Source organism: Geospiza fortis, unplaced genomic scaffold (assembly GCF_000277835.1).
Source record: "Geospiza fortis unplaced genomic scaffold, GeoFor_1.0 scaffold596, whole genome shotgun sequence".
NCBI classification, from domain to species: Eukaryota; Metazoa; Chordata; class Aves; order Passeriformes; family Thraupidae; genus Geospiza; species Geospiza fortis.
Genome location: NW_005054634.1, coordinates 346,632 through 357,900, shown reverse-complemented (window position 1 = coordinate 357,900; position 11,269 = coordinate 346,632). Strand labels below are relative to the sequence as shown.

Below are 11,269 nucleotides of genomic sequence, written 5' to 3'. Positions count from 1 at the left end.
GAGGGAGGGGACACATCCCTGCTCGCCTTCGTGGCTTTTCCTTCTATTTTTGTTCCCCCCCCCCTTTTTTTTTTTTAATTTTTCATTTTTAATCCCCCCCTTCCCAAGCAATTCTTGCCCTTTCTCGGCCCTAATAGCTGAAGTCGGTCGTGCACCTGTACTTCTGAGAAATGGTTCCTTTCCAATCACTTAAACAGAGGCGTTTGCGTAGGTGCAGCAAATGTTTTGCTTTGAAGGCATAACCCGAGCATGGTGGTGCTGCTAATCCCCTTAATTCTTTATGTGCACAGCCCCAGCTTTCTGCTTCTGGAGGCCTTTTTGGAGGAGGAGGGCAGAGAAGCAGTGAGTAAATGTGTGAATAAAAACAGAATGTGTGTACCTGTTGGTGACAACTCCTGGACTTCCCAATTAAACAAAGATGCTTCTGTGTCTGTCAACACATTATTCAATACAAGTATGAAACTCAGGGGCTGAAAACAGAAGGAGCAAAACCTTGGGAAAAGGGCAAATGTTTCTAAAATTTTGTGTAAAATTGTACGTATCCACTGTTTTCTTGGGATGGAGCGTCGCATTTATGCCACTAAATCTAATCGCCCTAAGGCTTTTCTTCCTAATTTAAACCATGTCAGACAAACTTGGAACCACATGTGTGTGTCAATAGCCCAGTCTGACTGCCTGCTAAGTTCTGACAATGCATCCTTTTCCCATGGCGTCCTGTAAATCTTGCAAGCTTAGAATTGCTCATTGTTTGAACCTGTGCAAAGAAACACAGGAAAAGATGAACCCAATTTCTCAGCTACTTGCTCAGCAAAAGTGCTATTGTCCCACAGAGTGATGGGCAAAATCAGAAGTAGGCCTCAAATGTGGGATTTTCTTTGGGACACAGCAGGAAGTGCTGGATTGACTTCCAGAGGCTGTGACTGCTGCATTAATACATCAGCAGCTGAAAAATCCATTCAGTTATGATAATTTTTCACTTGAGTTGGAAATGTGTGTCAATCTCTACCCTTACTTTTGAGATCTGCGTGTGCCCAGCTCTGCTGTGCTTTTTCTAGGATAGAACACAACAAAGGTGCTGTTCATCCATGCTGTTCATTAATTTGGTGTTGCATGTGATACCTAATTTAGGGAATTACCAGTTTAAAAGCCTGAAAATAGAAACATGGACTTGAAAAGAAAGCATCTACATGATTTATTTTTCAACTTGCATTGGCTCAAGATAGAGACTCTTGCAAATATATCTGAATTAAAAAAGGAAAATCTCCTTGTCTGTTAGCATAATCAGTGTCATTCATAGATCAGCAGGGACCAGAGCCAGGCCACCAAAGGTGTGTCCACCCAGCTGCCAGATGCACCTTTGATTTTGCTGCTGTTTTTTGATGTTAATTCTCTGTTTTGAAAAGATCCTGACCACCTTAAAACAGCTTTTTCAGGCTGAAAAGTATTTTCCATGTTCCACCAGGTGGCACTCGCCTATAAAAAATTGTTATGTGAGAGTTCCATGTTCATCTCCCAGCTTTCCTGGTGGAAAGGCTTACATTTTAGCAGGGAGCTTTACAGTGCCCTGATTAGGCCAGAAGCTTTCCTGGCCTTTATATAACATCTAGGGAGGTGTTTTAGCAGAGAACTCAGCTGCTCTGTTGCACTACCTGAAAACAAATCGTGTTGGGAAGGAATTTTTACAACAGGTTTGCTGCCTGTCACCACCTGGATCATCTTGTAAGTTCTTAAATTGCTTCCTGTGAACAACCCCCGTGAGTTTAGCTGGATTATTCAGGGCACTGAAACCTCTGTATAGACAATTTTAATCTGTATTTTTCCAAAGCTGGGCCAGCTCCAAATCACAGTTTGTGAATCAAGACTTAGAAAGAAACACACTGACCTTTCTCAGGATTTCACGTAGATAAAGACCCAGAAAAGGCATAACATTGGTCTTTTAAAAGAAATTGCTAGTGCTTGGAGGAAGAAAGCACATCCTGTCAGGAGTACAAGACAGTGTAATGCCAATTAAGCCACCAGATAGCGCCACCACATCATCGTTTTTGGGTCAGATCGTCATCTTTTGCTCTGCAGGAATAGTTTTTATGGCTCAGACCCAAGTGCTGTCGGTCTCTGAGCAGGATTAACAATGCTGAAGCTTTAATTTCTTCACTATTGTTTGCAATAATGGCTGCTTCCAAAATGAAAAAAAAAAAAAAAAGGCAACACAACCATCCCAACCTTATTTGTTTCAGTGCTGCAGAATGATTGCTTCTTTCAAAAACTGTTATAATTAAAATTAAATTAGAATTAAAACAGCAGATGGCACATTAGGCCCATTGAATAGGGGATAAAAGACCTGATGCTGTAGAAAAAGTCCTCTGAAAAACACTTCCAAGAGTATTTCTGGAGATTGTTTCTCTGTGATGTCTTTGTGTTTTGCATGATTAATTTATGTATTTCCATTTATTGTTCATTTTGAGGTCATTAACTGTTGGGGTTTTTTTGTAGCGTAAGAAGGTTAAGAGAGAAAACCTCTAATTTTGCCTGTTTTGTTAATCAGCAGAAATGGGGAAAAGCAAAACAATATCCATCATGACTTTAATGAGAAGTACACATATTTATTTTGGAGGAAAATCATGGGATTTTACTTGGTGATGTGTTTCTCTGTCATTTCTGCTTTTATATTACTGGTTATCAAAGTTGCTCTAAAAAAATAGATGCAGAAATTTGGGCAGCCTCCAAACTTTATTGCTAAACAGCCCATGTAGGCCTGTGTGCACTCAAAATGAGCTGCTCCTAATTCTTGCTACTTTCTCTTATAAACTTTTGTCAAAATGGGATTCAGCAGGAGCTTGGACTGACGCTTCTGGCTGCATGAGTCAAATATTTTGCTATTTACAAAGAAGGTGGTTTGCATGAGAATATGAATTCAGACCTGTCCATACCCTGCAGAAATCCACAATAAGTGGTTTAAAAGACTGTTGAAGTCTGACTCTGTCTCACGTTCTGGTAGTAGAAATGTTCCCACTGAAAAATTTTCGCCACCATCTAAATATCTTGTGAACAGCTGACCTAAATCTGAATTTTCATGGTCAAAACAACTGCCAGGGATCAAATAAAAGCAATCAGGCAAAGCAAAATGCTTCATTATGGCATGTCTGCTTTAAAAGTGTTTCAGGAGTTAAGTACAGCTTTAACAATGGCTCCGGAGTCCCTTGGCAAATGGCAAGGAGCACATTCATAGTGCCCTGAGCTCCACTGACATTTTGATATTTTTATCACACTGGGATTTCAACAGATCCCTCACTTTCTCCTGTGCTGTGGACAGAGGATTTCACAAGCACTGCAAGACATGATACAGTTCCCATGGAATTCCTCCTGATGCAAACTCATCCCTGCACCTATTAATAATTTTTTACCTTTGAGATTTCTGTGTGTGATATGCCACAGTCATTCCAAAGCCACTGTCCACTAGGATTTCCACTCTGTCCTGGATGTGCTGGGTCATTCTTTCTGACCACAGCCCATATAATGCTGATACACTTTATAAAAAGTGTCAGGAAATTTGAACATTAGCAGCAAACATTTTCAGTGGAGTTAAACATTGGTTCCCTCACCCTGGCTCATCCCCTCTTCTCCCACCCTTCCTCCCTGTTATGCTGGATAATCAAAAGTTGATTGGCAGTGAGTGTATTTAACAAAGGGCACAGATCTTTAAGGAAAGTGATTAACCACTCTCCACTCTCCAAACAATTTATATACATGCTTAGACTCATCTAATCCATGCTGTGCTAAAAGCTTGGATGGGCTTTCCTCTTGGTTTGTAGGGATGGGGCTCAAATGAGCAACTCACTGCCACTAATGGGTATCTCCTAAATTCCCCTAGAGAGCTTATCCTTCTTTAACAGGTAAAAACCTGAGGTACAAAATTTTTAGCAATTTTTTAGCACTAAGAAAAAATACCTCTGTTACATCAATGCAGTTTTTAGACATTTGCAGAACCTTTAGCTCTGCCAGAATTTTCAGGATGGGGCTCGTGATGTTGCCGACTGGTTCTTGCTTTTTGGCAAATTTTATGCACATTTTGAACAGGACATGGGATGGTTGGTTTTGGGGTTTTTTCTGCTTTCAGTTCCCCTTGTTTCCTAATGTTAGGCTCAAATTTCAGATCGAGTTTTCTTCTCTTTTAATGTTGGGGATGAAGTGAATGGGAAATCTTTGTTTGCCATCAGGTGGAAGGGCATGTAAGTCAGTAAGGTGTCTTGGGATGGAACAAACTCCAAAAAAGTCTCCCTAAATTTTGGATTTAGGTCTCCCTAAATCCACATCATTTCTCTATGTCATCACTGTTTTAATCACAAGGTCAGCTGAACTGGAGGCAAGACATCATCACATAATGTGGCTGACACATTGGGATACTTAATATTTCCACTTTATCAATGAAATGAGAGAAATAAAAGGTTGTAACACTGATCTTAGACAAAGAACTGCAGGGTATCATGGTGGGCTGGATGTCAGCTGCTCCCTCATTCCTCCTCAGCAGGACAGGATGACAGGATGAAAATAAGATGAAAAAGCTGGTGAATTGAGATAAAGGCAGGGAGCTAAATTACCAGTTACTGTCATAAGCAAAGCAGAGTTACCTTGGGGAAAGTTAATTTAATTTATTGCCAATTAGAGTGGGATGGTGAGGAGCAAAGACAGGATGTTGCCTGCTTGCCTTATTTTTTTCTCCTTAATTCCTGACTCCTCTGCTTTGCTCTGAAGTGGTGCAGGAGGATGGGGAATGGAGGGCTGTGCTAAGCCCAGGAGAGCTGCTCTTTCACACTGATTTGCAAAAAAAAAATTACCACCAGGAGCTGACAAAATAGATCAAGCTGTTTCCATTGGGTTTGAGTTGATGCTGCCCTTTCCTGGTGCTGTGGGCAGAGGAGCTGAGCAGTGGCAGCCAGAGCCTCCCTTCTGTTTTTGGGAGTTTTGCTCTCTCTGTCTGTCCCAGCTCCCTGCAGAAGCCTGGTTGTGTCTCCCTGGCTGAGCTCAGGGAGCCCCTGTGGCACAAAACCTCTCTTGCACAACTGCAATTCTCACTGCTAATACCTCCCAGCCCAGGAGCAGCCCCTCTGCAGCGATGGGACATGGAGCTGTGGCACAAACGGGAACAAAGGGGACTCAGCAGACACACAGACCCCACTCCTGGGAATATTTATAGTCAGACTCAGCTCCCAGCATCGTGCTAACCCCTCACAGGATCGAAAGCTTCATAAAAACTTGGCTGAAATGCTCTGTTTACAAACGGTATGGAGAGGAAGCATGTGCAGTGTCTTGTACAAGAAGTGAGGCTTTTCAAACAAAACACCCATCCATCCCCCAGGCCAGTTTATCCCACGGACACTGCAGGAAATAAACAGTCAGTAGTAAACCAAGGAAAACCAAATCTGTATTTTCACTCTTGTTGCTCTTAGGTCTTCTGAAAGAAACATTTTTGCTGCTTAAGACCAAACATCACAAAGTCAATTTACAAACTGTGTAACTTCCATCAGCATCAATTTCTCCTCTTGCTTTGATATGCAAACCCTTATGCAAAGCCCTAAGAAGAGAGGGAAGGGGTAAAATAGGCATGAGGGAAGCTTTTCCCAGTATTATTCTGTCTAATCTCAGAATTCTGACTCATTCTCTCATAATTGTTTTCCACCTTCGGTTTAATCAGAGGATTATAGGTTTTAATTCCAAATGTATTTAGATATGCTGTTAAAATATTGCAGGTAGAAAGATGCAGCATTGCTTCACATGGGATTTTTTTAAATCAGAATAATTAATTTTAATTGCCTGCCAGCTCAGCCATCCTTAATGACCATAAGATGGACATGACTGGGAGGTGGACATCATGTCCCCTTCCCTTCTGGCATTGCCCTCTCCTGCTGGGAAAGAGTCCTGGTCTGGTGCCCAATTTGGCTCTGTGGGGAACACAGCTGAGGCAACCCCAAATTCTTTGGGTTGCAGCTGGCTCTGGCTGCCTCAGCTGCACATCTGCATGTCCCTTGGGAAATGCAAGTGGGGGAAGAGGACACAGAGTCCCCTGTGGGGCTGATCCGGGTGGTTTAGGTTCAGGGAGGTGCTGGTTGAAGTCTTGTGGCTTCTGCTGCTGGGCTCATCCTCAGGGGTGCACTGGCAGGAGCAGGCCTGGTGCCCATGAGGTGTGGGATTTAACGGGGGGTACAGACTGGAGGAGACTTCTTGGACTTCTGAGGCTGACATTCCAATTATTCCAATTTTTCTAATAACCATTCTGCTTGTATTTTATGACTTCCAAGCCATCCAGGGAAACCCCTTCCCTGAGACTTTGAAGGTCCCAGAGTAGATCAGCACAATTTCCAAGCTTTTCTCATCCACTTTTCCTTTCTTGATTATTTAAAAAAATCTCAGAAGCTGTTGCTCAATACCGTTTATGAACTGAGTGTGGTATAAAAATCCCAGCTCCAGTGCAAATATGCACAGCTGTCACATAGAGCACACTTTTTAAAAGCATCATCAGGTATTTTAGCAAACAGGTAAAAAATTTTCCACCTTATAAAAACATACATTTATATAATTCTAGTGATGCCAGCTGAGCTGGCTTTGCTTTATATGGTAAATACACAGCTAAAATAGGTTGTGCAAAGAAATTGCTAATAAGGCAGAAAAGTGAACCCAAATTTAACTGAGAGGGCCCTGCCAGCTTTGCAATTTGGATTTCAATGCTCTCCAAGAAAAATATTCTCTTTTTACCTCCTCAAAAGGATCCAAACTCAAACATGGTGTCGGAAACAAACTGAAAGGCTATAAACACTCCAGCTATGACATCAGGCACTCAGAAACTGCAAGGAGTGACAACATTAACTCGTGATTTTTGCTTCAGGGAGGGCACATGTGTAGATGTGTTTTCCAGCAGGATGGATGGAGACAGAGAGCTGTAAATTGAATTTGATGAATTTTAGGGCTGAATTATGTGTATCTACCTCCTACCCCGGCAGAGGAAAGGATGCACTGGTGAGGCAAGCAGCTTCCAGACCCATGTTCCTAAAATGCTGCAAACCACCTAAACTCCCTGCCTGAGCTTGTTTCAACATCCAAACAAATTTGCAAGCAGTTTTGATTATCCAAGAGTAGGGGAATGCAAACCTTCTGACACTTCCAGAAAGCCTCCAACAAGCACTTGGAGCAGGAAGCAGTGCCTGGGGAACATTACCACACAGAGATAAGTTTAATTACAGACATCAGCATTTTGCTGGAGAGGCTGCTTTGTCCAAAATTTTGCTCTGTATGTCATTTCAACCCTCACAGATAGCACAAAAAGGATCAGCTGGTGTTCTAGACTCCAGGGCCAAGTGCTGGAAATAAATGCTGCTCCACACATTAGTCATTCCTTTGGCTTTGTGTTTCCTTTGGCTGCCTGGGGTCAGGGAACACAGGACAAACCCTGACCTGCTCTTTGTACTTCTCAGGGGCACCAAAGCTCAGCTACCTTCAAGCCCTGTGCTCTCCCCAGCAGGTGAAATTAGGCTTTGCTGTGGGAAGTGTCTCATTTGTCCAGGAGTGGGGGTAGAAAGCTCTCTCATCCCATTAAAGCAAAAGGAAAGCATTACCTACTTCAGTACACTCAATTTCTTCTTGCCTAAGGTGGTATTAGTTGGCCACCAACCTTTTCAAAGGGACATTGTAATCTAATCCTATTTAGAAGCCTATTAAACCCACTGGTTTATGACTAGATTTTGTAATTATCATGTAGAGAGCAATATTTTATATGCACTTTTAATTCTGCATTGTCAGAGCAGGTGTTAAGTTGGAGTTTTGAATGCATCTGGTTTTGACATGGATCTACTTTTAGGGCCAGCAAGGAATATTGAATAAAGACAGAAGAGAAACAATTACATTAGTGAGTTTATTGTCAGTCTTATGTTGAGAGGCAAGAGAAGGAAATTTGATGCTATAGGGTGTGACTGAATACATGGATAATTATCTTATAAAATAGCATGAACATTGGCCAAAGCTGGAAAAACCCCAGTGTTTCTAAACAGGAAAATATTTTGCTGCTGGGGATTTGGGGATTTGTGTGCTCAGGAAGGGCTGGAGGGGGTGGTTTTTTATGCAGCATGGAAACACTCCCAGCAATTCTTGCTCCCACTGAGTTTGTGTCATCCTCACTCTGTCTAGAAACAAGTAACACGTGGCTTCCTAGGCACAGAAATGGTGGCAAATCTATAATTGCTTTGATTAAGCTGTTCTGTAGTATTAGGACCACCCAAAAGATGGCACTAAAAAACCTTTAGTCCTGCTCACAGGCACTCCCCCCCGCCCCCCAAATTTGCTAATAATACTCAGAAATAGCTCACTAGCTTAATTCTGTAATTTTGTGTGCAAAAGTAGGAATCGTTTTAGATAATTCTATGTTACACCAACAGGAAAACTGGGGAGACTTTTATGTAAGCAGGTAAACTTTGCACTGCAAATATGACTGCCCTGGGCCCACATGAAAGCATCCATGTCTTTGTAAACATGACAATGTGACATTTGGTGAGCTGTGAAAATGGGTTAAAATTACCCAGGAATTAGGCACTGCACCTTAAAATATTTGTTTCTTTAGAAGCTGTACATTGACCTTTATAAATCTGTGGTTATTGGGCCCAAGATATTTTTATTTATGTGTGTGCATTATGAAGCCATCCTACCAAAGGCGTGGAGCTACATGGAAGGACAGGTGTTAGCAAGGGGCTGACTGTCACTCCCTTTTTGAATGGGTAGGGCTGATTATTTTGATTTTTAAATTTGCTTATTTTCTGCAGTAGGAAGAACAAAACATGTTTTTGCTAGTCACTTTTCATTTTATGATGTAATATTTGAAGGAGTAAAAAAACCACCCCTTTCATATTTATAACCTCTAAACATTCAGAAGTGGCCTCTAATTTATACCAAACCATAAAGATGAGAGTGTTCACAGAAAATGCTAGAGGAGGAATCCTCACATCCTGTGGGAGTAATTTTCTACAATTACTGCAGTTTCATGATTTTAATCAAATACATGTTAATAATAAATGATACAAATGAAAGAACACTGAGCACCACCTTTGCTTGGAGCAGAAATCATTTGGGTAGCAAAAGAAGTTGAGAGATCCAACACCTTCCACAAATATTTGACTCCGCTTTTTATGAGGCTCCTCTTTTGAATGTGGTTGCCTGTAAAACTACAGCTAAAGTAGGAGGATGAAAAGAAGCTTCCCAGGAACCAGACACAAAAATTTGCACTGGGTGCTCCAAAGCTTGTCCCCTCCATGAGTTCAGTAATTCACTCACTTCTGCCTTTTTTACTGCCTAACTATTTGGTTGTAATCAAAATAAGAAGTTTGGATGTTGGGGTTTTCTTCAGGGGATGAACTGGAGCACATTCAAGAGAACTGAGTGCCACCTGCAGAAAAACTGCACAGGCATGAAAGCAGCAGCTGGCTCAATTACATTTATTCACCATGGAGTAAAGAAGGCAAAAGAGGAGAGACAGTGGAAATACACACACAGCAAATGGGTGAGGAGCTGGGTTCCCTTTGTGCTGGTAGCACAGCAACAAGAGTTCCTCACCGAGAGATTCTGCACAATGCAGAGCAGTCAAAGCCTCTGTGTGTTTCATGGCCACATTTTGGATCTCACAGTCCCAGCTCCTTGAAAATAAAGGCTTGCCAATATTGGATGTGCAATAGGGATACTGAGTTCCAATAACCACAGCAAATATGTAATTCAATTTTGTGTATCAAGGCCAGGTGAAGCCAATAACCACAGCAAATATGTAATTCAAGAATTGACTCTAAAAGCTGTGTTGTTACAATTTTGATTTTGTGTATCAAGGCCAGGTGAAGAAAATACTTGTGCATCTCTCCAAGGCCTTCCTAATTTGATTTTAAACAACTTCATATTTTAATTATTAAAAAAAATCTGAAAATAAGTCACAGCATAAAAATTAGGTCACTCTGCAGGAATATATTTTGTGCAGGGGAAGGTGAGCAAAGCATTTTTCTGACAATCATTGCAACCTTCACATTCTGAGGGGATCTGAATGCACTGCAGATATTTTCTATAGCAGAGAGGAGGTACAGTTTCTTACTTTGGGCTCGAAGATAACTTTGCAGTGAAGTAAGAGCTGGAGGACGTCAAGGGGAGGGATGATAGGGAGGGAGAGAGGCTGAATTGGAACATTACTAATTCTCACAATGGTAGCTCAGTGAAAAAAAATGCTGCAGAACAAACCTGCCTTCATCCAGTCAATTTTTGGAAAGAATTATGGCCATTTGGAACTGAGTTCTTACTTGAAAACTCTTTGGAAACAGGATACTGCTCCCAAGCACTTTGAGCCCTTTGAGACCTGGAAGGAGATTCATCTCACTCGGCCTCAGACATCTGCATTGTGCCTGTCTGCATCTGACCCCCATGTCCCTTTGTCACTGGAAAGGAGCACCCATTGGGAATGTGCAGTCCAGCTGACCCACTATGGACATCCACTGCAGGCTGAAAAGAAGGGCAGTGAGTGAAGTTCCCATTCTCTCCCTGCTGAATCCAAAAGGTACCTATAAACACTGTTGAGAGGCACATCCAAAAGTCCTGGGAGAAATCCCTTCCCCAGTGTCAAAATATTTTTTTTTTACATTCTTGGAAGTCCATTAAACTGTTGCAACTATTTTATATATTCAGGCTTTAAAAAATAAATAAGAGGAGCAGCGTAATGCAGCCTTGGCAGACAGCATGCCACTGGAATAAATTATGACAGCAGTGTTTGTCTTCACAGATCTACTCTCAGAAAAGTCAGCCATTGTTCCACAATGCAGCTTGTAGAGCAATCTGAGCCCAGGGATGGATTTGTGTGGTCAAAGGAAGATTTTTTTATCTATAAGGGCATAGACCACTGGGGAGAAGCAAGAGCCTGTGAGTCACTGTTCATTTGATCCTAAGGTCAGGGGCAAAAGCCACAAGCATTGTACCTCTTAGGCGTCTGCTTCTCAGTCCTGTTTGATATATTCAGGGCTGTTTAGTATCTTTATTGATGATCTGGATGAGGGGATTGACTGCAGCCTCAGTCAGTTGCAGAAGAAACCAAGTTGGGCAGTTCTGGGCCCTGTACTGCAAGAGGGACATGGAGAGGCTGGAGCCCAGAACAGCTGAGGGAGCTGGGAAGGGGCTCAGCCTGGAGAAAAGGAGCTGGGAAGGGTCTGGAGCCCCAGGAACAGCTGAGGGAGTTGGGAAGGGGCTCAGCCTGGAGAAAAGGAGGCTC

At 42.1% G+C, this 11,269-nt stretch overlaps 1 protein-coding gene across 1 annotated transcript in view; it reads right to left on the bottom strand.

Moving 5' to 3' along the window:
- ADAMTS1 (ADAM metallopeptidase with thrombospondin type 1 motif 1) overlaps positions 1-11,269 on the bottom strand; it is a 30,711-nt gene that overhangs the window by 8,162 nt on the left and 11,280 nt on the right. The gene's annotated exons all lie outside the window — the stretch shown is intronic.